The sequence below is a fragment of the Lissotriton vulgaris genome, unplaced genomic scaffold, assembly GCF_964263255.1.
Source record: "Lissotriton vulgaris unplaced genomic scaffold, aLisVul1.2 SCAFFOLD_1647, whole genome shotgun sequence".
Lineage (NCBI taxonomy): Eukaryota > Metazoa > Chordata > Amphibia > Caudata > Salamandridae > Lissotriton > Lissotriton vulgaris.
In genome coordinates this window covers 89,682-115,560 of record NW_028255434.1, presented here as the reverse complement: position 1 = coordinate 115,560, position 25,879 = coordinate 89,682, and positions in this window count along the sequence as shown.

Here is a 25,879-nt window from a genome sequence, read left to right as displayed (position 1 = left end):
CAACAAACTGTTCCAGATATTGTGTCTGTTGTAAATAAAGAAATACGTGCACCAAGTGGTCCCGTGAAGCGTGCTGGGAAAATTTACCGCTAGTGTGACTGAAGTTAAAGGTGTTAAGCGCTAAGCACGGCCCGATGGTATAAACATTCTGTTCACATAACGGCAAACCCGCTAGTGAGTAAGCATGAGCGAATTTTGCGGATCTCGCGTTCGCGAATTTGCGGATTTTTGAACTCGCAATCCGCAAAATCCGCGAATTCTTGCGAATTTGCGGATTTTTTTTTTTTTTTTGTGTTCGCAAGGATTTCTGCCAGTTCGCGAGGGTTTCGTACCAGTTCGCAATTGCGAACTTACATTTCGTCGCGCAACGGTCGCGAATTATGTTGTTTCTACGTCTGGTTCATCATCACAGGTTCCCAGCACCCTCTGTTTCACCACTGCAACCCTCTGTTACATCAATGCCACCCTCTGGTTCATCATTACTGTAGATTATGGGGGGGAAAAGCAAGCACACCATCCCTGCTTCAACTCAGATGAATTAATTTGGGGTTAGTTTATTAATGTGTCACTGTTTTAAAATTCCAGTCTGGCACCTGCTTCCTTATCTGTAATTTTGCTTTCTGTTGCAGTGCATTTTTTTTCCCCAGGACCTTCTTTGTGGCCTACTTGTAGCTATTGTATGAGCCTGCTGTGAGGGTCAGAGCAGGGTCATACAATTGTTGCAACTAGCAACTGAATTCTGGAGGGGCCCCAGTCAGGAAGCACTACCGGGAATTGTTACTAATGATGAGTTTGAACTCTTGCCCCTGCCGAGTGCTTTCACTTTTGAAAAACTCGTTTTTCTGCAATTTCGCGGGGTTCGCGGGGTGCGAACACGCGCAAGATCGGATTCGGAAGCCGCAAATTCGTGCGAATATGCAATTTGTTTTTTTTGCAGCGTGTTAGTTGGCAAGGTTTTGTGCGTTTTTGCGAGCCGCTCGTAGCGCAAGACGCGAAGTTACCCTCGCGGTCGTGCAAGGGCGCAGCCATCTTGTTTGCCTGACGTATTTCCGTTTCCGGGCGCGAAGTGTAATCTCGCAAAGTCCGCGGTTTGCCAGTACAGTCTCGCGCGTGTTCGCAAGGAAAATCTCGCGCGAACTTACCCGCGCGGTCGTGAACGGGCGCGGCCATCTTGTTTCTCATTCATTGCTATGGTTCTGGGCATGGTCTTTGTATCCTCTGTCAATCTCTGCCATCCTTTGCTTGTTTGAAGTTTTTTTTTTATCTATTTTACTTATTATCTATCCCTCTATTTTTCTAGCCCTATATTTTTGTGTTTACTGCTACTTTTGGTTAATTTTAAACTACTTTTGTAAACTCTTTTCTTTTCTTCTCTTCCCTATTCTATTTTCTTTATTCCTTTCCGCCCAGACCATGGTGAAGGGAGCCGGGAAGCATCCCGAGAAGGGGAAGGGTCCCGCACCCCGTGTCCGGCTCCCGTGCGGGCGTTTGAGGGGGGAGCTAGTGATGCCACGGGAGATCTTTACCCCGGAGGAGGTGGGCCAGCTCATTTTTTATGTTCAGCGCCGCCTCCCCAGGACCATCATGGGAGGCGGCAAGATCAGTGCCGGGTACGGGGCCCGGGAGCGCCGGAAGCGGTGGGAGAAGGTGTGCCAGGCCATTTACCACCACTCTCGGGTCTGGCGCACCTACAACCAGGCCACCCACCGCTGGACGGATGTCCTGACCCGTGAGCGAGATCTGCTCGACCTCCTTGGCCTTGAGATCCCCGGGCTTGGTGAGTAGTAGTAGCTATGTCTTTACTACTATGTTTTCTCCTGCTGTGTTATTATATTGCAAATTTTTGTTTTTTTTACAAGAGCAATAATGCTGCTCATTACATTGTAGGTACATTTTATTTCAAAATCTTCTGTGCATTTCAGGTACACTGCTCTCCTTCTCAGTAGTGTTGCTACTATGCTTATTTGTTTTAGATTTTGTGTTCATTTCATTGGCCTGTGAAATTATGTATGAGTGTAGTTGAAAGAACTGCGCAATGCTACACACTAAGGTTCAGATTTTTAATTACCGGCGCATCCCTGCAAAGTTGCAGGGATGCGCCAGTAATTGTGCGTCACGCCACCATCACCCATGGTGCGCCGTATTACAATGCGGCGCGCCATGGGCCCAAAACGTCACCAAAGCGTTACGCATCTGTGCCGTAAAGGTGGCGCATTGCTGGAGTTGCGTCGCAACGATGGTGCAGCTCCATCAATTCTCTGGGGTGCCCTATCTCCCCAATGCTGCGTCAAGCCGTACGTCTGCTTCAAGCAGGCGCAGGGTTTGAGTCACGCATCATTGTCCTCAAAGTGACTGATTGAAATCTTGTAGATTTCCCTCAGCCACTTTTAGGATGCGTTCCTGCGCAGGAACGCCCTCCCTTGCGCCGGAACACCCCTATTGGCGCAGGGCTTTACAACGTGATGCATCTCCCAGATGCGTCACGTTGTTAATATACGCCGCACCATTGCGCCTCTTATGTGCTGTCGCTGCGTCACAAAAGTCACGCAACAATGGAGCAAAAGAGCCGCAAGGGCCTTATAAATCAGCCCCTACAGACTCAAGTCCAGTCCTTCCTTTGTACACATGGCGATAAGAAGAAATAGTGGTGGTGGATTAATAGTTTGAGTATTTTAATGACTGGTGAATGTAGTAGGAAACTTTAGTGTTGTCGCTGATCTTCAATCACAATGGACTTTGGCTGTCACTTTGCGTGCTGCGGACTGCTGCCTGCCAATCCTAGGCAAACCTTTTTAGTACTTTGTTTAGTGAGTTACATAGGGTAGTTTCCAATTCGACGGTCCGCAAATCAAGCAATACTAAAGTAATGACGTAGTCGACCACATGAGATTGGTCAATAATATATCCCGTGGAGTCGTTCCCTATTTGCTATTTCGCAAAAATATTTTGTTACTTTGTTAGTTCTTTTTTAAATGTTTGATTTGGTTGAGAAATAAATATCATCCATGTTTTCTGTTTTTCTTTCTTTCATGTTGTACATCAGCTTCCCCCAGGGGCAAGAGGAGGACACAGGAGGAGGAGGAGGAGGGTGCTGTTGTCGATGCAGGCCAGGACCGGGCAGTCGAGGGCTCCTTTGCTGGCCCCAGTAAGTTTTAATTTTAATATAGAGTACTTATTTTTTCCTAGCGTTCCTCATTCGATTTTTTCTAAATCGTCTTTGATCTTCTTGTAGACAGGATCTAAATTCTTATCCCTATGACTCCGTGTGGTATTACTAGATTATTCTTATTAGTCTGTCTGTGTAGCTAACTAAGATTGCACATTTGGCATTTCCATTGGACTCCCATTCTAGTCAGCAATAGCTCTATGCACTGAGTGTAGTCCTCTGGGATTGTCCATATTGTCTTTTCAAGTATTCTAAATGTTTATGCTTTGACCATTGCCAACAATAAAAAGGTGAATGACCACCACCAAGAAATAATAAGATACTACTTTACTTTTGGTTTGGATAGGACAATCCATTCTACTACTGTTGCAGGGACAAATCTGCACAAACAGAACTATGGACACTAAATAATGCATCGCTTAGCTTATCAATTATAATAGGTGCTGTAACTGTTAGACTTTCCACATACCTCAGTGATAACAGACTTTGTAGTTGAACCCCGGCCCCAATCTCCTTACTGACTAGATAGTGTGGCAGAGTCATTTAGCTCCCAAAGTCACCGATGGCAGAGGCACGGACTCATGCTTGCAAAAATTCGAAAACCTTTAGCTCATCCACTCTAGTCTGGATGACCAAAAACCACAGACTCTATTTAAGTTTAAAAGCTTTATTAAAAGTAAACACATTTATTAAATTCAAGTTTGTCATAAAAGTGAACGTGTAACTGAAAATGGAAAAGTGCTTAGTGCTGACGATTAATTGGACACATTTCTTGTGGTCGAGCCGAGCTCTCACCTGGTTTGAACTTGATCCTGCTCGTGTTCTTAGAAGTCAAGGTTCTGTCTGTTAGGAGAAAAAGTGGTGCGTGTTAAAAAGTAAAAAGCAAACATTCATCAGTTGTGCCAAAAAGTGCAGCAAGACAACAGCCTTCCCTGGAAAAAGGGACCTTTTTACTCTAGAGTAGACAGTCAAAAATTATTAAATTGTACACTTTTTTCACATTTCTTTCTTCCTCCTAGACCAAATATTATATAGTAGTGAGTGGTGTATTCTAACATTATTAAATGTACTTTGTAGGTGGAACATCTGGAGACGGGGCCAGCGCGGAGGTGGTGGCATTGGACGAGGAGGACAACTCTGGGGAGGAGGCGGTGCAAGTGCCGGAAAAGGACATGCCTGTGAGGGTTCACACGGTGGTGGCGGGCAGAGGTAAGCTATACATTCCTTAGTCATTGAGATTGAAGACTGCAGAGTGTGCTTTCTGCACGGGTGTATTATAAAAAAAGCAGGTAGTAGCCTCCTCTAAATGTACTTCGACTTAGCTGTGAAGTTTTTGGCGAGAAGAATCCCAATCAGATCTGAGGTGAACTTGATGGATGGGATGAACGAAAAGCGAAAGAAGGGTGTAAGTAAGTGTGGAAGCACGAGAAATGTAATGATGACTGGCAAAGAAGAATGATATGTGTTTGCTTGGTCCCCGAGGTGGCTGGGAAGGTAAGAAAATGGTATGGTGCATGGCTGGGTGAATGATGAAGCAAGGATGGGTGGAAGGAGAACAGCCTGGGTGGGTGAGACAGAAACTGTATGTGTGCAATATACTTTGAATGGATGGATGCCTGGATCATTCATGGTACTATCTGACTCTTAGATAGCATATGTGAATCTAGAGAGAGTAGACGGTCACTGGATGAACTAAGTGTTACTTTGAAGAGCATGTAACACCGCACCCGCACGTCCGTTCCAGTGTAGGAAAGGCAAGGAAAAGAAGTTGTAACGTTGTCCAAAGACTACCATGAATAGTAGCAGTAGTTTGTATTGCAACTGCAAGCACAGCATATATCCAGTTATTACGGTGGGCACTCCCTACCTCCCTTAATAACTTTAGTTTAGTAGTAGTACGTCATTCATGTGTGGGGGTATCACTGTTCACTCAATAATAAGCAAAGCACCTAAAGTCATCCCATATGTCATCAAATACATCCCATGTGAAGTGATAGATAATCAGATAATTTAGCTTCTTCATTTTCCTTTTCTAATACTCATTTGCACTGTAGGGTGAAAGCTAAATTAATTAAGCAGTAGCCCTTTTAACAGAGTATTCTCAGTGCCACCCGTAATAGAAAAGTAAGAGCTTCACCACCTGCATGTACTGGACCGGTACAGTAACGCAAGTCTGTCTCACTCACCATGGTGTGCGTCTGTTTTTCTCGGGTGCAAGTTCACTGCGCTGGCATTATGCCGGCTTGCATAAGATAACGTACCAATTGTCCTAAACAAGAGAGAAGAAGAAGAATAAGAGTGGTGTACTGTCATAGTCGACTGTAATAGAAGTCCATAGTGCTCGTAGAATTTGTTCCTTAAACTCCCACTAATGTTAGAGCAAGGATGAAGAAGTCGGAGGTTACATAGATACTGTCCTCAATAGTTATGCACTGTGCTTTCAATTTGCTACTTGTACTGTGACAACTTTCTGCTCAATCATTTTGTGTTAATCTTAAGGAGCATTGGTTACAGACTATGTCTTTCTTTTTTCATGTAGTTGCTCCTTCCAAATCCAAGACACCATCAAGGAGGAAGGAGCAGGCTCGAATGGCCCGGCAACGGAGGCTGGATGCCACTGTTGCTGAATATCGGCGGCTGGTGGCCCTGGAGGAGGAGGAGACGCAGTCTGGAACAACAACAACGTCCACTGGGACAGCTGCCTCCTCCTCCGTGCGGGCTGCCAGCCAGCGCAGTGCTCCAGCGGTACGGAGCCGGGCTACCAAAGCCAAACGCCACCGCCCAGCAGCAAAGAAAGCAGCTGCCCCTCACAGGAATTGCAAGGCACACCGGCGCCGCTTATCCCTCAGACTGTCCTACCTGGAGCAGGAGGTCCATAATTATAAGAACGTGGTGGAGGGCCTCCGCTTCGAACTTGCCACCCTCCGCAAGGAGCATGATGCCCTGGCTGCTAATTCCAACAGCACCCTGCCATAGTGTCCCTTGCCCCTTTTTTAGAGACTTTTGGGGGGTGGGAATTGGGAGTTGTGATTTTTGGGGACTTTTGAAGGACAATCGTTGGGGTTAGGGAGGGTCTTGCGGGAGATTCTTTTGTTAGGGCTATAAAAATATACTTTTTGAAACTTTATCTGACCATACCTGTTTTTTACTGCTTTTGAGTCTGGTGGGTGGGGGTTTAACATAACAGTAAGTTTGTTTTCCTGAATAGTCCTAGGACTTTAGTAGTACTACCGTCAATCAAATCTCTCGTCTCTCCTAATACTCCATTATACTACCTCCAACCAAACGCCTATCTTACCTGTAATTTCTGTTTGCAAGTAGGGCTAGGCCCAGGGCTGGCTCCACGGGAAACAGCAAATAAGGTTGGCAATCCTGGGCGGATAAAATTTCCTCATAGCGGTGGTACTAGTGGTGTGACACAGTGGCAGTTGCTTGCCTATGAAAAAAAGAAAATGAAATCTGGTTTGTGCTCCTGAGCAATACAAAGGTACAATACAGAATATAGCAGGTGACAGAAGTACACTAGAACAGTGCCACGTTGTAGCCTAACAAATGTTAAAGTATAACTAATTCGGTTGAAGTTCTTTGACATTAGCCATGGGTCTTTGTCAAGCAGAGTAAGAATATATCATCGGATTTCTTCACCAGCCTGTTGCTATCACCTTATCCTCCCCAGCAAGTGTGTGGATTTATTGCTGTAATTTAGTCACACATCAATCAAAACCACACAGCCCGGGGGAAGAGGGTTAGGGTTTGAAAAATGGATGGGTACGGGGGTTTTTGGGAAAGGTTTTGGGAGACAAGAAAAAGTAGCACAGCATGGACGAACAATTGTGAACATAAACAAATCTTTGGGTACAAACCTATCCATCAATCTTTGAAAGTGCATACACTACTGTAACTGCATGCATGTCAGTTAAAAGTAATTAGTACTTTCGACAACTGTGGAAGAAAGAATGCGACAGTACAGGGCGTGGGTGGAAATATTGATAACTATATTCAACATAAGGTCTCTGTAGCCAGATACCTGAGAGCCTTGCTGGTCACTATAAATCCATTCACAACAACACTCAATGGGGTTGGTCTGGAAGGTGTCAGGTTTACTCCCCGTGATCCAGTCGATGCAAATATGGTTCCACTTCCAAATGTCACCAACACCCAGAAGTGTAAACACAGGGTGTTCGAGGCATTAGGCGGGGGAGAAAAATAACAAACTAAAATAAAAAATGTGGGATGGGTAAAGGTAGGGTCAGCAGGGAAAGGATACCTGTAACAGAAGACAAGACAGGCATCAGTGAAGTGCTGTCCTAACATACAAGGGTACTCTCATATAGTCTCACTAAATAGTCTGCAAGTCTCCCGCCTACTCATGGGAAATGTAGTTTCATAGTACGGTAGGCGCTTAGGGGCTGCGTAACCTGACAGAAGGTATAGTAGATAGAAAAGGAGAAATTGCTTTTTTTCTAGGTGTCCCCTCACTCACCAGGGTTGCCCCTTGGTGACATGCTTCATCATTGGGGCCATCCCAGTCCTCTACGGCCTGGGGCGTGCTGCGACTTGCGAATTACGTAGGAGCACTTACAAATGACTATGTGTGGTGCAGATGTGATAGTGGAGTGGACTAAGTGATGTGTTAAGGGATCAATGTAGAAGCAGAGAGAGAGCCAAGAAATGCAGTCACAGTCAGAGAAAAAGGCAAGGGATACTGTATCTATGTGGTTGTAGTGGTCCTGTTGGAAGTGGTAAGTAAGTTGCCCGCAGAAAAAAAATCCTCCTATTAGCGGCACTCCTCCATTGCAGCCGACGCTTCGTCCATCGATGTTGGTCACCAGAAGACACCCTGTCCACTGCCTGCCTGATGCTGAATTGTGGCTCGCTACTGTGAAGCCTGACTCCATCCTTTTTTCCCCATTGCAGAGACTGAAACCCGGCCTGTAATTATTCAACGAAAAACAGGAAGTGATATAATATTACAACACCACTGATAAATAAATATAAGGCATGTAGGCTGTGGAGTGCAAAAAGTCACAATTTGTTTTTCCTAGTAGACAGTACAATGTTTTTGAAAGTGCGTACTCTGAGTCACCTTTTGAAGGATGTATGGGCAAATTAATGTATCGGATCTTGCCCCTCAAGCTAGGTGTACTGTAAACTGTGTTTTAGAACAAAATTAGATCTTCCTAGCAGTGCTTCCACCCAGACCCTTACTAAAGCCAGTCGCAAAAATGTAGAAGACCCCCAATCAAATCTCAAAAAACGAGGCCTAGCAGAAAACTGGTGACAAAACTTACTTTGAAAGTAAAAGTAGGCCGAAGTACCCTAATTACCCATTACCCACCGTGGATTGCATTCAAACCACTTGCAAGCAACCAAGCAAAAGTAGCCATAGCCAGCATCGCTCCAAGACTCGAAATCCCCCCCACTCAAACACATGCAATAGAAATACTGCTAACCCTAACGAACCCTAAGTTAAGAATAGTGGCAAAGGCTTTCTTTAACTATGCCAAATCCCCCCTTTCCCACCATGGATTTTCTTCAAATGACTTGCAACCAAAATTACACATTCTCACGAGTGCTCTAAGACCCCAGAACTCAGTTTGAAAAATCTAGAACACCCCGAAACACATGCAATCCTGCTGCTAGGGCTAACCCTAACGAACCCTAAGTTACAAAAAGTGCCAAAACTAAAGGCTTTTCCGCGCGGATTTTGTCCCAACCACTTCTACCCGGTATTAGACCTTCCCAGGAATGCCCCAAGACCCGGCAACCCACCCGCCAAGAAGCGTAACACCCCCAAACAGGCCAAAAGCAAAATCTCATACTTGCAATATTTCTGGGCCTTCGGTCCAAACGCGCTGCGTAGCTAGGCCATAAGTCGGGGTTGGCACGACGGATTTCCTGAAAAGCAAATGCAATCAAGATTAGAGTGTCCCAGCAGTGCTCCCAGACCACGAAACTCACCCGCAAACAGACGGAACCCCCCCTAAGAGCACCTCAAAGGCAAGCAAGTCATCAAAAACACAAAAAAAATTCCGCCTGGGATTTGGTCCAAAACACTTTTATCCGGTATTAGAGCTTCCCAGCAATGGCCCCAGAGCCGTCAACCCAGGAGAAAACGAGTAGAAGACCCCCAAACAGCCAAAGAGCAAAAGTACAAAAATGGGGACTTAGTCACTTTTTCACAAATTTCCCAAATCACTCCGCGCGCGCTCTGCAGCTAGGCCCTAAGTCCCCTCAGCCACCATGGATTTGCTTCAAACCTCTTGCAAAGTAAAGTATATATAGCCAGCAGTGCTCCCACACCACGAAACTCACCCGCAAACACCAGGAAGCCCCCCAAACAGGCCCCCGAAAACGCTACATAGAGCAAAATGTCAGAAATAGCCCAAAAAAAAATCGGCCTGGATTTTGTCCCAACCACTTCTACCCGGTATTAGACCTTCCCAGGAATGCCCCAAGACCCGGCAACCCACCCGCCAAGAAGCATAACACCCCCAAACAGGCCAAAAGCAAACTCTCATACTTGCAATATTTCTGGGCCTTCGGTCCAAACGCGCTGCGTAGCTGGGCCATAAGTCGGGGTTGGCACGACGGATTTCCTGAAAAGCAAATGCAATCAAGATTAGAGTGTCCCAGCAGTGCTCCCAGACCACGAAACTCACCCAGAAACACCAGGAAGCCCCCCAAACAGGCCCCCGAAAACGCTACATAGAGCAAAATGTCAGAAATAGCCCAAAAAAAAATCGGCCTGGATTTAGTCCCAACCACTTCTACCCGGTATTAGACCTTCCCAGGAATGCCCCAAGACCCGGCAACCCACCCGCCAAGAAGTATAACACCCCCAAACAGGCCAAAAGCAAACTCTCATACTTGCAATATTTCTGGGCCTTCGGTCCAAACGCGCTGCGTAGCTGGGCCATAAGTCGGGGTTGGCACGACGGATTTCCTGAAAAGCAAATGCAATCAAGATTAGAGTGTCCCAGCAGTGCTCCCAGACCACGAAACTCACCCAGAAACACCAGGAAGCCCCCCAAACAGGCCCCCGAAAACGCTACATAGAGCAAAATGTCAGAAATAGCCCAAAAAAAAATCGGCCTGGATTTAGTCCCAACCACTTCTACCCGGTATTAGACCTTCCCAGGAATGCCCCAAGACCCGGCAACCCACCCGCCAAGAAGTATAACACCCCCAAACAGGCCAAAAGCAAACTCTCATACTTGCAATATTTCTGGGCCTTCGGTCCAAACGCGCTGCGTAGCTGGGCCATAAGTCGGGGTTGGCACGACGGATTTCCTGAAAAGCAAATGCAATCAAGATTAGAGTGTCCCAGCAGTGCTCCCAGACCACGAAACTCACCCGCAAACACCAGGAAGCCCCCCAAACAGGCCCCCGAAAACGCTACATAGAGCAAAATGTCAGAAATAGCCCAAAAAAAAATCGGCCTGGATTTAGTCCCAACCACTTCTACCCGGTATTAGACCTTCCCAGGAATGCCCCAAGACCCGGCAACCCACCCGCCAAGAAGTATAACACCCCCAAACAGGCCAAAAGCAAACTCTCATACTTGCAATATTTCTGGGCCTTCGGTCCAAACGCGCTGCGTAGCTGGGCCATAAGTCGGGGTTGGCACGACGGATTTCCTGAAAAGCAAATGCAATCAAGATTAGAGTGTCCCAGCAGTGCTCCCAGACCACGAAACTCACCCGCAAACACCAGGAAGCCCCCCAAACAGGCCCCCGAAAACGCTACATAGAGCAAAATGTCAGAAATAGCCCAAAAAAAAATCGGCCTGGATTTAGTCCCAACCACTTCTACCCGGTATTAGAGCTTCCCAGGAATGCCCCAAGACCCGGCAACCCACCCGCCAAGAAGTATAACACCCCCAAACAGGCCAAAAGCAAACTCTCATACTTGCAATATTTCTGGGCCTTCGGTCCAAACGCGCTGCGTAGCTGGGCCATAAGTCGGGGTTGGCACGACGGATTTCCTGAAAAGCAAATGCAATCAAGATTAGAGTGTCCCAGCAATGCTCTCAGACCATGAAACTCACCCACAAACAGACGGAACCCCCCCTAAGAGCACCTCAAAGGCAAGCAAGTCATCAAAAACACAAAAAAATTTCCGCCTCGGATTTGGCACAAACCACTTTTAGTGCTTCCCAGCAATGGCCCCAGACCCGTCAACTCACCTGCAAAGAGGTAGAACAACACCCCCACAAGTGCTGAGTCTTTCTTCATTGGGCGTAAACCAGCCCTCTGCTTTGATGGAAATAGGAGTCTGGAGGAGGAGGATAGAGGAGCATGTTCTTCTGAACTTGTGAACCTGAGGAATGCAGACTGCGGCACCTTCAAATAAATTAGCAAACAAGTGAAGACAGTTCTGCTGATGGGCTTGTCTTTGTGATTATCTGATTAAAGTTTGAATTATATTAACTGTGCACAACAAAGAAAGACAGACACACAGGAATAAAAGTGAATAAGGATGAAAAAGAAAGTTATTGATTCGTTGTCTCATTTTCAGGGCTCGAAGTCGGAATCACGGTCCAGGAATAAGAATAAGGCTTCGTCATCATACTCTGCGAATTCAGCCCGGGTGAGGTCAGTGCCACCTGACAGAGTAGAAATTCCCTCATCTATGGTGCTGGCCACCTCCTCTTCATCCGGCACGCTCTCTCGTACTCTTATATCTGGTGGTATGAGGTGCTGATTCATCTTGATCATTGTTAACCTCTCCACATTTTTGGGCGAGAGGCGGCTCCGTTTGGGAGTTACAATCCCACCAGCCGCACTGAAAACCCGTTCAGAAGACACACTTGCGAGTGGGCAAGACAAGTAGTTTAAAGCCAGGTTGGTGAGCTGTGGCCACAATTCTTTTTTCCCATGCCAATACGCCAATGGGTCAGAATTAACATAGACCTCTGTGGAGTCATTCAGATAGTCCTTCACCATCGACTCAAGGTCCTCCTCCAAGGTTCCTCCACTTTGCGTAGCTCTTGCTGTGCCTCTGGCCTTTTGAGAACCAAACCCACGCAGAGCTAGCCAATCCTCTTCAGCCTCCAATGTTTCTGCTGCCTTTCGTGCAGATGATGCGGTTGCCGGTGTCTTTAACGGCTGAGAGGTCACTTGTGCCACAGCCACAGGTGCAGAAGTGGATTGTTTTGACTGGGGATGGCCTGCTGATGTACTGCCATTTCCTTCAATTTCCAGCCGTTCTGTTTCAAACTTCTTGGCTGACAAGGCTAGCCAACGTTTGTACTTTGTAACATCTTCATCAGCAAAAGGAAAGAATGCTCTGCCTGCCAGCGCCTTTTTGTAGCGTGGATCCAGAATAGTAGCACAAATGTAATGCTGTTCTGAGTGGATCTTTTGAAGACGTTCATCACCTTGTAGGAGCTCTAATAATGTCTCAGCCAGAAGCAAAGAGTCTTTCTTTTTGTCATCTTTTCGAAACACAGAACACACCTCCTTCAGTTGGTCCTCCAGCATGTACAACAATGGGATAGCTTTTCCCAAATTAGAGTCCTCCTTGCTGACTGCACGTGTGAAGACCTCAAAAGGACGAAGCATGCGTGTTAGGCTTTCAACTATGTTCCATTGCGGCCCACCCATCCTCAGCTCCTCTATACCCTCTTTCAAGAAAAATTGATCGAGTTGCGTATACTGCTCATACAGACGCTCAAGCATGTAGAAGGTTGAGTTCCAACGTGTTACCACCTCCTGGATGAGTGCTTTCACTGGCATTTGACTTTGATATAGCATGCTCCTCAGCTGCTTGCGGGCCTTAAAAGAATGCCTGAAATGCTTGCAAATTTTTCGGCAGTTGTCCAATACACTGTACGCTGCACTGCGTTTATTACCCAAGAATTTTTGGACAACCAGGTTTATACAGTGCGCCAAACACGGCACTCTGAAATAGTAACCGTCCCTCATGGCCTTAACTATATTGGAGCCATTGTCTGTGGAAACATAACCAACCTTGCGTTTTAGTGGGGACAGACAGTTAAGGACCTTTGTGTTAAAGACATCCAAAATGTTTTCTGCTGTGTGACGTTTCTCCAAACCAAACATGGCTAGTGTTGCATGTTTCCGAGCACCTTTAAAAACAATGTTAGTGTCAACACCTGAGTTTAGCTTTGCTTTAGCCCCTGAAAAAGAGACCCAGTGTGCAGTGATGCACATGTAATCAGCGCCTGCGCCACTGGTCCACATGTCTGTTGTCAGATGTATAGTGTGAACAGCACTCTTCTCCAAAGCTGCCCCAATCAACTTCAGAACATCTTCATGTAGTGCTGGAACCGCAACTCGGGCAAAATAGAACCGGCTAGGAACCTTCCATTTAGGGCAGAGCACTGTCACTAATTCTAGAAAACCAACCCCTTCTACAAAAGAAAAAGGGAGAAGGTCCAGAGCTAGCATTTTAGCCAGCTTAGTGTTATACAGACGGGTCATTGGGTGGTTGCGTTCATATTGCGCTTCTGTAAACAACATCTTTTTAATGTTGCCCTGGACCAATGATTTACGGGATGATGATGATCTCTTCGACCCAGTTACGCTCGCTGATGAACTTTTCCGCATTGATGTCTCACTCTCTCCCACACTCTTAGTGTGGCTCCCATGGGGTGTGCTGCTGACATGGGAACTGGGTGTAAGTGAAGTGTTTGAATCGTCTTCTTCTACCTCCTCGTCATCAGCAGATGACAAATCAACGTTTTCATTACGTGCAATTCCGGCTTTCTTGACCGCCTCTAGGTGCGGAAACCATTCGACAGGGTGCCTTCTCTCAAGATGACCTCTCTGGCCTCCGGTACCATAGTTAGAACCAAGCTTACCACGACTATATCGAAGCTTACAAAGGCTACAAATGGCTACGTTTTCCTTTTTTGGGCAAACACTAAAGAAGTCCCAAACTGGAGACTTGAAATGTCTTCGGGGGCCGGAGGAGGCGGCGATACTGGTGGTGGTGGTCCTGCTGCTAATGACAGATGAAGTGGAGGATGTGGATTGCCGAACTTCAGTACGTTTTGCACTTTCACCACCACGAATTGAGGTCGAGGACGAGGTGGGTACCTTCTTGCGAGGAAGAAATATGGAAGCGGTAGGTTTTGGTGTACTACTTAACTCCAAATCTAATGATTCCATTTCCATTGCCTCCTCGCCGACATCATCATCACGCTCAGCAGCTTCTCGGGATAGGGTCAAAATGTCTCTTTGCTGCATGCCCGGTGGGGCTGCAGTGACCTTTGTGATGACTGCCTCGTCGTCATCGTGAGAGGCTTCATCACCAGCAGTATCTGTCACTTCTTGTTGAGCCTCATCACACTCCATAGGTTTGAGTTTTTGGACGACCTTCCTTTTACGCTTAGGTACCGGTGGCAGATCATGGTGTGCCTCTGCCTCACTGTCAGACCGCAGTTGTCGTGGTTCCCAAGACAGATCACTTGCACCAGAACGAGGTGGGCTTGAAGAAGATGTAGACACCCCCCTTGATCTTTTCCTTGCTAGGGATGTGGAAGACAATGAATGATCATCAGGAGGAGTGGCTTCCAATGATACCTCAGCTTCATTGTCGATTTCCAAATGTGCCCCTACTTCGGGAGGAACAACTATTGTGGGCACTTGTGAACGTCCATGCACCTTTGCTTGCGCATCTCCTTTTGCTGCCTCTCCTTCCACATGTACTTGGGCGTGTACTTGCACATGGTGTTGTTGTTGCGGCTGTGGTTGTTCAACACTTGTCAGATGAGTTACAACAACCTGTGTTGATTCAGGGACATTGCTGCTACTTTCTTGCGATGAGCCAACATCACTGGTCGATGGTGATTGGAGAAGTACACTGACTGCCTCTGAAGCACTCAAGGGCTTTGACTTAAGTTGGCGTGGTGGTGGAGGCACTGAACCCAATGGAGCAGGGGTGCTGCTCTCAGGTTGGTCCCCAGCAGATCCTGCTGCTGCAGGCGTACTTTTTTTTTTGCTCCCAAAAAAAGTGGTGGGTGGCACACCAGCCTCCTTGGTAACTTGCTTCTTCTGCTCCTTACTAGCAACTTTCTTGCTAGAGGAGCTACGGAGAAGTTTCTTTGGGGCCATCTTCTTCAGAGCAGGTCAGACAGCAGGCCGCAGTTGCACGAATTGTAGAGTTGTCTGAGGCCAGACGTGACGTCGCGTGACGTTATGCTGCACACACACACCGCTGCAGGACTTCTTCCTGGCACTGGTGGTTCTCTTGAGTCTTGTGCACCTAAAAAAAATGGAAGACAGAGGAACATCAGTTCAGTTATAGAGCACAAAAAAATCGAAAAACACTGCAAAATCAGCACAATCCCAATCCATCCATGCCCTCCATAATGTTTAAATTCAAGACAACCCACAGAAAGACTAGGCCCATGCAAGACTCACTACCCCTGGGCATAAATAAAGGTTGAAAAGTAGGCAAAATGGTTGGAGGCCTAACAACAAAGCCTGCATTCAAAATGGCCACTTGCCTGCCAGCACATGGCCAGTGCCTGTAGCTGCACTCAAAATGGCCACCAGCCACATGGCATGTCCCTCCCCATGAACACCCCCAAAAATCGAAAAACACTGCAAAATCAGCACAATCCCATTCCATCCATGATGTTTAAATTCAAGACAGCCCACAGAAAGACTAGGCCCCATGCACCACTCACTACCCCTGGTCAAGGCCCCAACAACAGGTCAAAAATCGAAAAACACAAAATTTTACAACAAAAAAAAATCGAAAAACACAGAAAAATCAGCACAATCCCAATTCATCTATGGCCTCCATGATGTTTAAATTCAAGACAACCCACAGAAATACTAGGCCCATGCAAGACTCACTACCCCTGGCATAAATAAAGGTTGAAAAGTAGGGAAAATGGTTGGAGGCCTAACAACAAAGCCTGCATTCAAAATGGCCACTTGCCTGCCAGCACATGGCAAGTGCCTGTAGCTGCACTCAAAATGGCCACCAGCCACATGGCATGTCCCTCCCCATGAACACCCCCAAAAATCGAAAAACACTGCAAAATCAGCACAATCCCATTCCATCCATGATGTTTAAATTCAAGACAGCCCACAGAAAGACTAGGCCCCATGCACCACTCACTACCCCTGGTCAAGGCCCCAACAACAGGTCAAAAATCGAAAAACACAAAATTTTACAAAAAAAAAAAAATCGAAAAACACAGAAAAATCAGCACAATCCCAATTCATCTATGGCCTCCATGATGTTTAAATTCAAGACAACCCACAGAAATACTAGGCCCATGCAAGACTCACTACCCCTGGCATAAATAAAGGTTGAAAAGTAGGGAAAATGGTTGGAGGCCTAACAACAAAGCCTGCATTCAAAATGGCCACTTGCCTGCCAGCACATGGCAAGTGCCTGTAGCTGCACTCAAAATGGCCACCAGCCACATGGCATGTCCCTCCCCATGAACACCCCCAAAAATCGAAAAACACTGCAAAATCAGCACAATCCCATTCCATCCATGATGTTTAAATTCAAGACAGCCCACAGAAAGACTAGGCCCCATGCACCACTCACTACCCCTGGTCAAGGCCCCAACAACAGGTCAAAAATCGAAAAACACAAAATTTTACAAAAAAAAAAAATCGAAAAACACAGAAAAATCAGCACAATCCCAATTCATCTATGGCCTCCATGATGTTTAAATTCAAGACAACCCACAGAAATACTAGGCCCATGCAAGACTCACTACCCCTGGCATAAATAAAGGTTGAAAAGTAGGGAAAATGGTTGGAGGCCTAACAACAAAGCCTGCATTCAAAATGGCCACTTGCCTGCCAGCACATGGCAAGTGCCTGTAGCTGCACTCAAAATGGCCACCAGCCACATGGCATGTCCCTCCCCATGAACACCCCCAAAAATCGAAAAACACTGCAAAATCAGCACAATCCCATTCCATCCATGATGTTTAAATTCAAGACAGCCCACAGAAAGACTAGGCCCCATGCACCACTCACTACCCCTGGTCAAGGCCCCAACAACAGGTCAAAAATCGAAAAACACAAAATTTTACAAAAAAAAAAAATCGAAAAACACAGAAAAATCAGCACAATCCCAATTCATCTATGGCCTCCATGATGTTTAAATTCAAGACAACCCACAGAAATACTAGGCCCATGCAAGACTCACTACCCCTGGCATAAATAAAGGTTGAAAAGTAGGGAAAATGGTTGGAGGCCTAACAACAAAGCCTGCATTCAAAATGGCCACTTGCCTGCCAGCACATGGCAAGTGCCTGTAGCTGCACTCAAAATGGCCACCAGCCACATGGCATGTCCCTCCCCATGAACACCCCCAAAAATCGAAAAACACTGCAAAATCAGCACAATCCCATTCCATCCATGATGTTTAAATTCAAGACAGCCCACAGAAAGACTAGGCCCCATGCACCACTCACTACCCCTGGTCAAGGCCCCAACAACAGGTCAAAAATCGAAAAACACAAAATTTTACAAAAAAAAAAAATCGAAAAACACAGAAAAATCAGCACAATCCCAATTCATCTATGGCCTCCATGATGTTTAAATTCAAGACAACCCACAGAAAGAATCAGTCCACCCACCACTGAGTACCCCTGGGAAAAGGCCCCAAAACAGCCCAAAAATCGAAAATCCCAAAATTTTAGTTGCAGCAACTGTAATGCCCCAAACAAACTTACTTGTAAAATTTCTAATCCAACAGTGATCCAAAGAAAGTCAAAAAGGCCTCAAATCCAAAGATCCAGCAGCATCCACAAAAGGTAATCCTTCCAGGTCCACATCCGAATGAAAAGTGACCAGGAGATGGACAAAGCACTGGGAGGAGCCTGCTGAACAGGAACAGGAAGTTGAAGACTATGGGGCACTTCCTTCCTCCCACCCCCCTGCCCCCCTCCCCAAAATGGACTCCTCGCTAAAAAAGTGCAGGCAAATGTCAAACTAAGGAGTTATTCACATAAAAATCATCATTTCTAGAAGGTTTATGCTGCTTGCTGGTGGATTTCTTGTGCAGAATTGCAAATTTATATTTTCGCGCGCCGCATCTCAAATCTCGCAATTTGCGAAGTACCGCGAGACGTGATCTCGCCGTACTCGCGTTGACAAACTCTCGCTGGCAAGCCGCGATGACGTAATCGCGCTCGCCAATTCCCGCGGGATCACACAGCAAGATCCAAAATGGCGCAGCACTCGCAAACTATCGAAAAAAACAACTCGGCAAACGATGATAAACGCCGCGCGCCGCAAAAATTGTATCACCAACGCCGCGCGCCGCCAAAAAAATCCGCTGCGTGCGAATTTGCGGATTTTGCGGGAAATCCGCAAATCTCGCGGATTGCGGATTTCCCGAAAATCCGCAAAATCCGCGAGCGGAACGGATTTTCCGCCCACGCTTACTAGTGAGACATGTTGCTTGGTACCGAATCTTACCGCATTGGTATCTGGTGACAATGCCGCTCGAGTGAAAGATTTCGAGACGCGTTTCAGGGTCTGAGTGGCGTGTGCTAATCCGAGTGCCTGCCGGGTAGATGCTTATAATGTGGATAGAAAAGGGACAAGGAGTCCGTCGGTCATCTTACGTGGAAAGGCGACTTGCGGAATGCTGTTAGTTGCACTAAAGGATACTGTTAAATGTTAACTGTTAAATGTACTCGGGTATAGTGTGCGGAGTAACCGCAATGATGGATAATATTAGTGTGTGCCACAGACTTGGTAGATCGGTATGGTTCGGGCTGATCTCGTGAATAACGAGATAGGACTGCACAGTGGGGCGGCCATCTTGGCCGAGTGTGTATGAACTCGTGAATAAACCTGAAAGGTGTAGGTTCAATGTGATGCTATAAAAACTGAAATAGTTACTACATTGAAGTGTTACTGCTGAGATTTAAGAAAGTGTGGTATAAACAAGCAAAATAAAGGGTAAATGGACAGACTGAAAGGTGAAATAATGAAATATAAAAATAAAGAAGTAAGGAAGGTCTTTGGCAGAGCATATATACATATTTACAGAAAACAACTGTATTCCATCCTGTCATTTAGTCCCTTAGGATGACAAGCATCCAATTTCTTTATCCATATCATCTCGCGTTGCAATACTCTCTTTCTGTTGTCAGTCCCACTTTACTCCTTGTCTATCTGCTGAACTTGTGCCTGTGTGTGTGACTGCATTGGTCTGGTGCAGCCTGTGCACTGTATGTGGTGCCTCCTTTGCAGGGAGGTACTGAATTGCATCTCTTTGCTGTGTCAGACCAGAATTGCCTGGTGTAATCCATCTCAACGTGCACCGGTCTTGTGCCTACTTTCCCAGGAGGTGTGGAATTTGCAACTCATCGTATTTGAAATCTGAAGTGCATGGTGCGACTCATACCAATGCGCACCAGGTGTTGTGCCCGGATTGCCTGGGGCACGATCCGGATTATCATGTACCGATCGAGGCGCCTCATCCTATTGAGAGGCTCCACTGTGTTACTCCCCATTCATCAGTTGTTTCCTTGTTGACCCTCATCGCGGTGGACCAAGTACCCTCGCCACACCAGGCCCCTTCTGAAGACATCTTGGTGCCAGGTATTAACGAGAGAAATTGAATGGGTTGAAGAAGGGCTTCTGAGGCAGATCTGTGAAGAGACTGTGTAACTCCTTTGTGTTTTGAGACTGTGGATGAACTTCCCAAGTGGTTGCTAAACTCCCCTTGTTTATGTCTACATCCTAAAAAAACTGCTACATATTCCCACCTGCTTCCAGAGGACCCAATCTAAGTGTGACTTCGGGTACGTGCAGCCAGGAGGCAGTTTGGGGGTATAGAACAATCAGGGTGAACTAGAGGATGGGGGGTGGCTGGGGTCACGGAGTCTACGAAGGGTGAACCATTGACCGCTGGGTACCAGTGGCACCAAATTAGGGTGCTGAGTACGTATGCATGTGTAAGAGCATGAAATGCGGACTGGTTGAACCTTGTTGAATCTTCAAAGGGAAATTGCACCAGGAAAAGAAGAGGATTTCAAATTCGCAACATTTTAGTCCATCATCTTCCTTCATTCATCCAAAACAATTTGCACAAGTAAAAATATATTTTCTAAAAATCAGCCAATGTGTTTCGTTCCTGGATGTCTAGGTACTTCACCAAGGCTTAACATGTAGTGCATCGTATTCACAATATTTATATTTTGTGATTTTTGGCAGTCATCATATCACCGGGTATTATTCATCCCGTCCATAAATAGTGTAAGGAGCCCAAATCATGGCCCTGCTCAGGTCCTGAGTACTATAGATAAACAAATATGTCCTGTGGTCTGCGTCTGAACCCTGTTGCACAGCATAGTGAAGAGGAGTGTGTGTGAGTGGGAGCGATCGTGTGTGGACTGCCTATGATTCCCGACAGTGGCCGGCGGTGCAGCATTAGACGTTGATTGCTGCCAAAAGCACAATACCTTTGGACATTGGGTTTTCTTGCATGGCTCCGGCTCACGGTGGTGCTAAAAAGCATTCTATTATCGTGTATGTGTATAATGTTGATATTGTACACTGCATAAGGGTGCTCACTCTCACTTGGGGAGAAGAGGTTAGATTAGGAATTGTCCACAGTGTGCATAATCTTGACATAACAACATGAGTGGGCCTACTATTGCTCGTAATATTTCCAAATGTGATTTATGCCTAAATGTCCGATATTCGTGTTATAATGATTGTGAATATGTGTGTTGAATATAAACGTTTTGACATACATCCTGTGTTTTTGGATAGAGTATGTTTTCCAGATTGAGATGCTATATATGGTTGAATCCAATTATCATTGGTGTAAGTTTTCACTTGAAGAAGAAAGGGGGATTGATCCAATTTTTAGAAAGAATAAAATGTTATTGATACAAAATTGAACATAGACAGCTGACACGTGTTTCGCCCTCTGTGGCGTATTGCGCCAGGGCTTTCTCAAGGCTGTAAAAGTAACTTGAAGAAGAAAGGGGGATTGATCCAATTTTTAGAATGAATAAAATGTTATTGATACAAAATTGAACATAGACAGCCGACACGTGTTTCGCCCTCTGTGGCGTATTGCGCCAGGGCTTTCGCAAGGCTGTAAAAATAAGAACGGTGTGTTTAGATAAAGGTAATGATAATTTTCAAAAGTTACTGACCCCAACCAAAGGGAGTGAAGTGGAGGGTAAACCCAAAAAACAGAAAGGATGAGTGAACAGTGAAAACTAACCGAAGTGGGAGTGTTCTCTTTTTTATACTAAAAAGCTCATGGACAGGGTGCAAATTTTGAAGCTTGGAAAGTGAGGTATAGAAAGGCAGTGATTTTAACAGATTACATATTGATCAAATAAAGGTGACGTGTTTGATCATTTTTTTGGGAATTAAAATAAAGGTTAGACTAGAGAAAAATTGAAAAATAGAGCAATCGTAAAGACAAGGTACCCAACACCAATAGTTTATAAAAGTGTATAATATATATTCTTCAAGGAAATGAAATTGTACCTAAATTCAATTTCTTTGCGTCATTTTGTTAGATTCTCTAGTATGCATCATCATTTGTATATGTCACAGTACATTCCTTAGATATTAATGTCTGTGAAGAAATATATATGTATAACATTTTACAATTCACTATTCTGTTAGAGGAAAATATGTAACATTTCAAATTTAAGAACATCATCAATAACAGTGTTACGGCATTTCTAAATATATCAGTTAGGACAGAACTTGCAGAGATTCATTATTCGATAAAAATCAGCATAACATTTTATAGCAGTCCTTTCATATTAATTTGGCGAAATGCCATTTATCTCACTAATCTTGCTCTCAGTAGTAGTAATAATATCCGTCAAATAGCGTTACTTATATGAGCCAATAGAGATTAACACACTTCTGTTAGAGGGAAAATATGCACTGTGTTGCATTTTTTAATATGTATTTATCAGACCTTGAATTAATATGCTATTTTTGATTACTTCTAGCAGACCGGGATTTGGGGTTGGGTATATTCATAGCACATATATCAGTCATTTACGTATTGTCCATGCATTTGCTAGGGGTAGGTTGGAAGCATTTTCACATATTAGGTGTTACTGATATGAGAAGGCATTTACCATAAAATGTTACTCATGTAGCGTAGCGAGAACGAGCATGAGAGACGGGAACAACCTAGAGAGGCAAATGAGCTCAAACTCTTAAAAACAAACACAGCTCTCAGTAAATAGTGCATTTGACTAAAGAGCTTAGACACAAGAAAAACAAGTACAAAAACCTGGCAATGGAAGTCTAAACTGATTGAAAGGCTTAAATCTGTTTAGGCTCCGGTATTTAATACAACCGAGGTGCCATATTTTCAATAAGGAGTGTAACGTACACAGTTACTGATGACAATTTGTTCGGAACACCCCTATGTTCATGTGGCCAGGCCACGGCTCGATTTGTTAGTAATGTCTCATTACCGTAATCGAAAATGAAAGCGTTTCAGATATGGCTAACTTTTAAACTACTGTTGCTCAAGCACTGAACGCGCTACAAATTAAATATACACTCTTAAATGCTTTTTCAGATTTGGTTTTAGTGCTTTTTCCAAAAAATGGTTTCAAAACATTACAAATAAACACAACGTATTTTCGTTTTGTATCAAACACAACATATGATTATAACGCAATATTCAAAAAACTTCAATATCAGTTTCTTTGTCAATTATAACATTTCATCTGTATATGCCCAATGCATTTCGAGCTGTGGGCAGCTCTTCGTCGGGGGCCTGTAAAGAAATAATGTGGAAAACAATACTATCACTCAAGAGTCTTAAGGCACAAAAAATGTTGAAAATAGCAAAGTGGAGCTCATCACTCCAGTAAAAGAAAAACCTTCACCACCACCTAAGTGCACGTGTAGAAAAGACCTTAGAACACAACTTACTACTATCGCGCTCCTCAAGCGCTATATCCTTCTGTGAAAACAAAACCAGAACATATACTCTAACTCATGTATCCACCAAGATAACTGAAGCGAGGTCTAAGCTCCAAAACATCAGCCCAAACTGTTTGAGCAACACGTTACCTTGTCTTGAACTCCAATGTTCAAAATACTGTACTCCCAGTACTCCTGTGTTCAACCTAAAAAATGACAGAGAAACCCATATCTATCAATCAGGAGACAAACTAACCCTGACCGATGTCAATGACACCGCTGCTGTAGCGCAGCACGCTCACCTCGTCAAACTTCCTCTGCGCGTATAACGAAACTCCTCTCTGTTGAATCACTCGAACGTTCTCTCTAGAGACAGTAAATGCGAGGAAACAACCTCGCCGATTTCTAAACACAAGCTGCGTCCAAGAACATAGAAAATGGACTAACGTCTCAAAGATTCCACATGCTAACCCGCGCCATCTTGTAATGGCTAAAAATAAAGACATAACCATAGGATTACAAGGAAGGTTGTGAAAGAAAAGAATATAGTGGTAAATAATAGATAAAAGCAATGTGCCTCAAAATGCATGAAATTCAATACAAATACAATATAGCAATGCAAGTCACAGACAGCATACTCAGGTGCAGGGACAAAGTCAAGGGTGATCATAGAAAACATGAAAAGTCTATTTTTTCATTGAGGCCTTTGGGTTCTTGTGTCAATAGAAATTTAATCCAGTGGATTTCTCTCTGGAGGAGGGATCTGGTGAGATCAACCCCCTCGTGAATTTTAACTACCTCTAGGATGGAATACCTTATCTGAGCAATGCTATGGTTATTATCATTCCAATGTCTAGCTAAGTTACTTTTGGTATTTTTGTTTCTGATCGTACTCTTGTGTTCTGAAATTCTAGTTTTCAGTTTCCTTTCAGTTTTTCCTGTGTAGATTTTGCCACACGGGCATTTGATGTAATAAATCACATTTTTTGTGTTGCAATCTCCGTTGTAATGTAGTTTTATTTCTTTGCCAGTTTGCGGATGGTTTAACGTATTGCCTACAATTACATTGGAGCAATGTACGCAGTTTTGGCATTTCTTCATACCACTGTTGATTTCTTCAATTGCCCTAATTGGGGTCATAAGTAACTCTTTCAGGTTTTTTGAGCGTTTGTAAGCAAAGATGGGTGTGTTGTTGTATATTCCATTAAAATCAACTTCATTTCTCAGGAGAGTCCAATGTTTATTTATTATTGTTTTCAGTTTGTTGGATGTTGTAGAGAATTTGGATACAAACACCTGTCTATCTTGAAGTTTCTTGGGTTTTTGAATGAGCAAATTCTCTCTGCTGCAAGCTTTAATGCGGTCTTCAGCTTTCTTCAATACTTCCTCTGGGTATCCTCTGTCTTTGTAGCGTTGATGTTGCAAGTCTAGGTTCTTTCTACATTCATCCTCTTCAGAACAAATCCTCTTAATTCTCATGTATTGAGATACCGGGAGGTTATCTTTCAAGTGTTGGGTATGAAAACTTTGGTACAGTAGTGAGTTGTTAACGTCAGTCTGTTTTCTGTATATGGTGGTGGAAATTTGTTGATCATCAATTTTAACTAATACATCCAAGAAAGGGAGTTCTTTTTCACTTATGACATGCGTAAATTCAATATGTTCTGAGCATGAATTTAACCTTTCTATCTCCAGTTCCAGGCTTTGTCTAGTTCCTGACCACATCAGAAAAATGTCGTCGATAAACCTCCTGTACAAGGTTGTGTGATCATTCCAACTTTTGTTATTGTACATGTGATCTGCCTCAAATTTTGCCATAAAAGTATTGGCATATGCCGGAGCCCCGGCAAATCCCATGGATGTTCCATGCTGTTGAAGAAAATAATCAGAGGACCATTTGAAATAGCTGTGATGTAAACAAAAATGTAATAACTCTAGAATGAACACTTTGTTGGCTCTTATTGAATTCTGTTGTAGCAAAGCCCATTCCACGGCTTCCAACCCAGCTAGGTGGGGAATCGAAGTGTACAATGACTTAACGTCAATGGTACACAATAGTATAGGACTCGTTATATTGACATTTTTTAACGTCAAAAGAAAGTCATTGGTATCTTTGGTATACGATGGCCATTGTTGAACGAATGGTTGTAAAAATGTGTCGATATACTGACCGAGTGGTTCAAAAATGGTGCCACACCCGGTCACGATCGGACGCATGGGGGGGTCTAAGAGATTCTTATGCACCTTGGGGAGCATATAGAGTGATGGTCTCCTGGGATTAGTCACCGTTAGAAATTGTTTGGTTGTGGCGGTTATATGGCCTTGGTCCAATGCTTTGGTCAGGATTTCAGTGAGGGTTTGTTGCAATTCATCTGTAGGATCTCTGTCCAATTTCAGATATGTCATAGTGTCTTCTACATGTTCATTCACTTTTCTGTAGTACATTGACTTGTCCATAATGACTATGGCGCCTCCTTTGTCAGCTTTTTGTATGTGGATGTTTGGATTCTCCTGAAGGCCTTTTATAATAGATCTGTCATAGATCGAAATGTTTTTCCTTTTTGACTTTTTCAGGTTCATACTCTCCATTTCATTGAGAACAGAGTTTTCAAAGGCATCCAAGATCTTATGAGTTACTGGGGCTTGAAATTTAGATTTCGGCTTGAACTCAAGGAGTTCTGGTTCTTCTTTCGCCATTTGTTCAGGTACCACATTAGTGAAGAAATGTCTGAGTTTAAGGACCCTCATGAATTTAAAAAACGCAATCTCATTTTCCAAGTTATTGGTATCATATGTTGGAATGAATCCTAACCCTTTGTTCAAC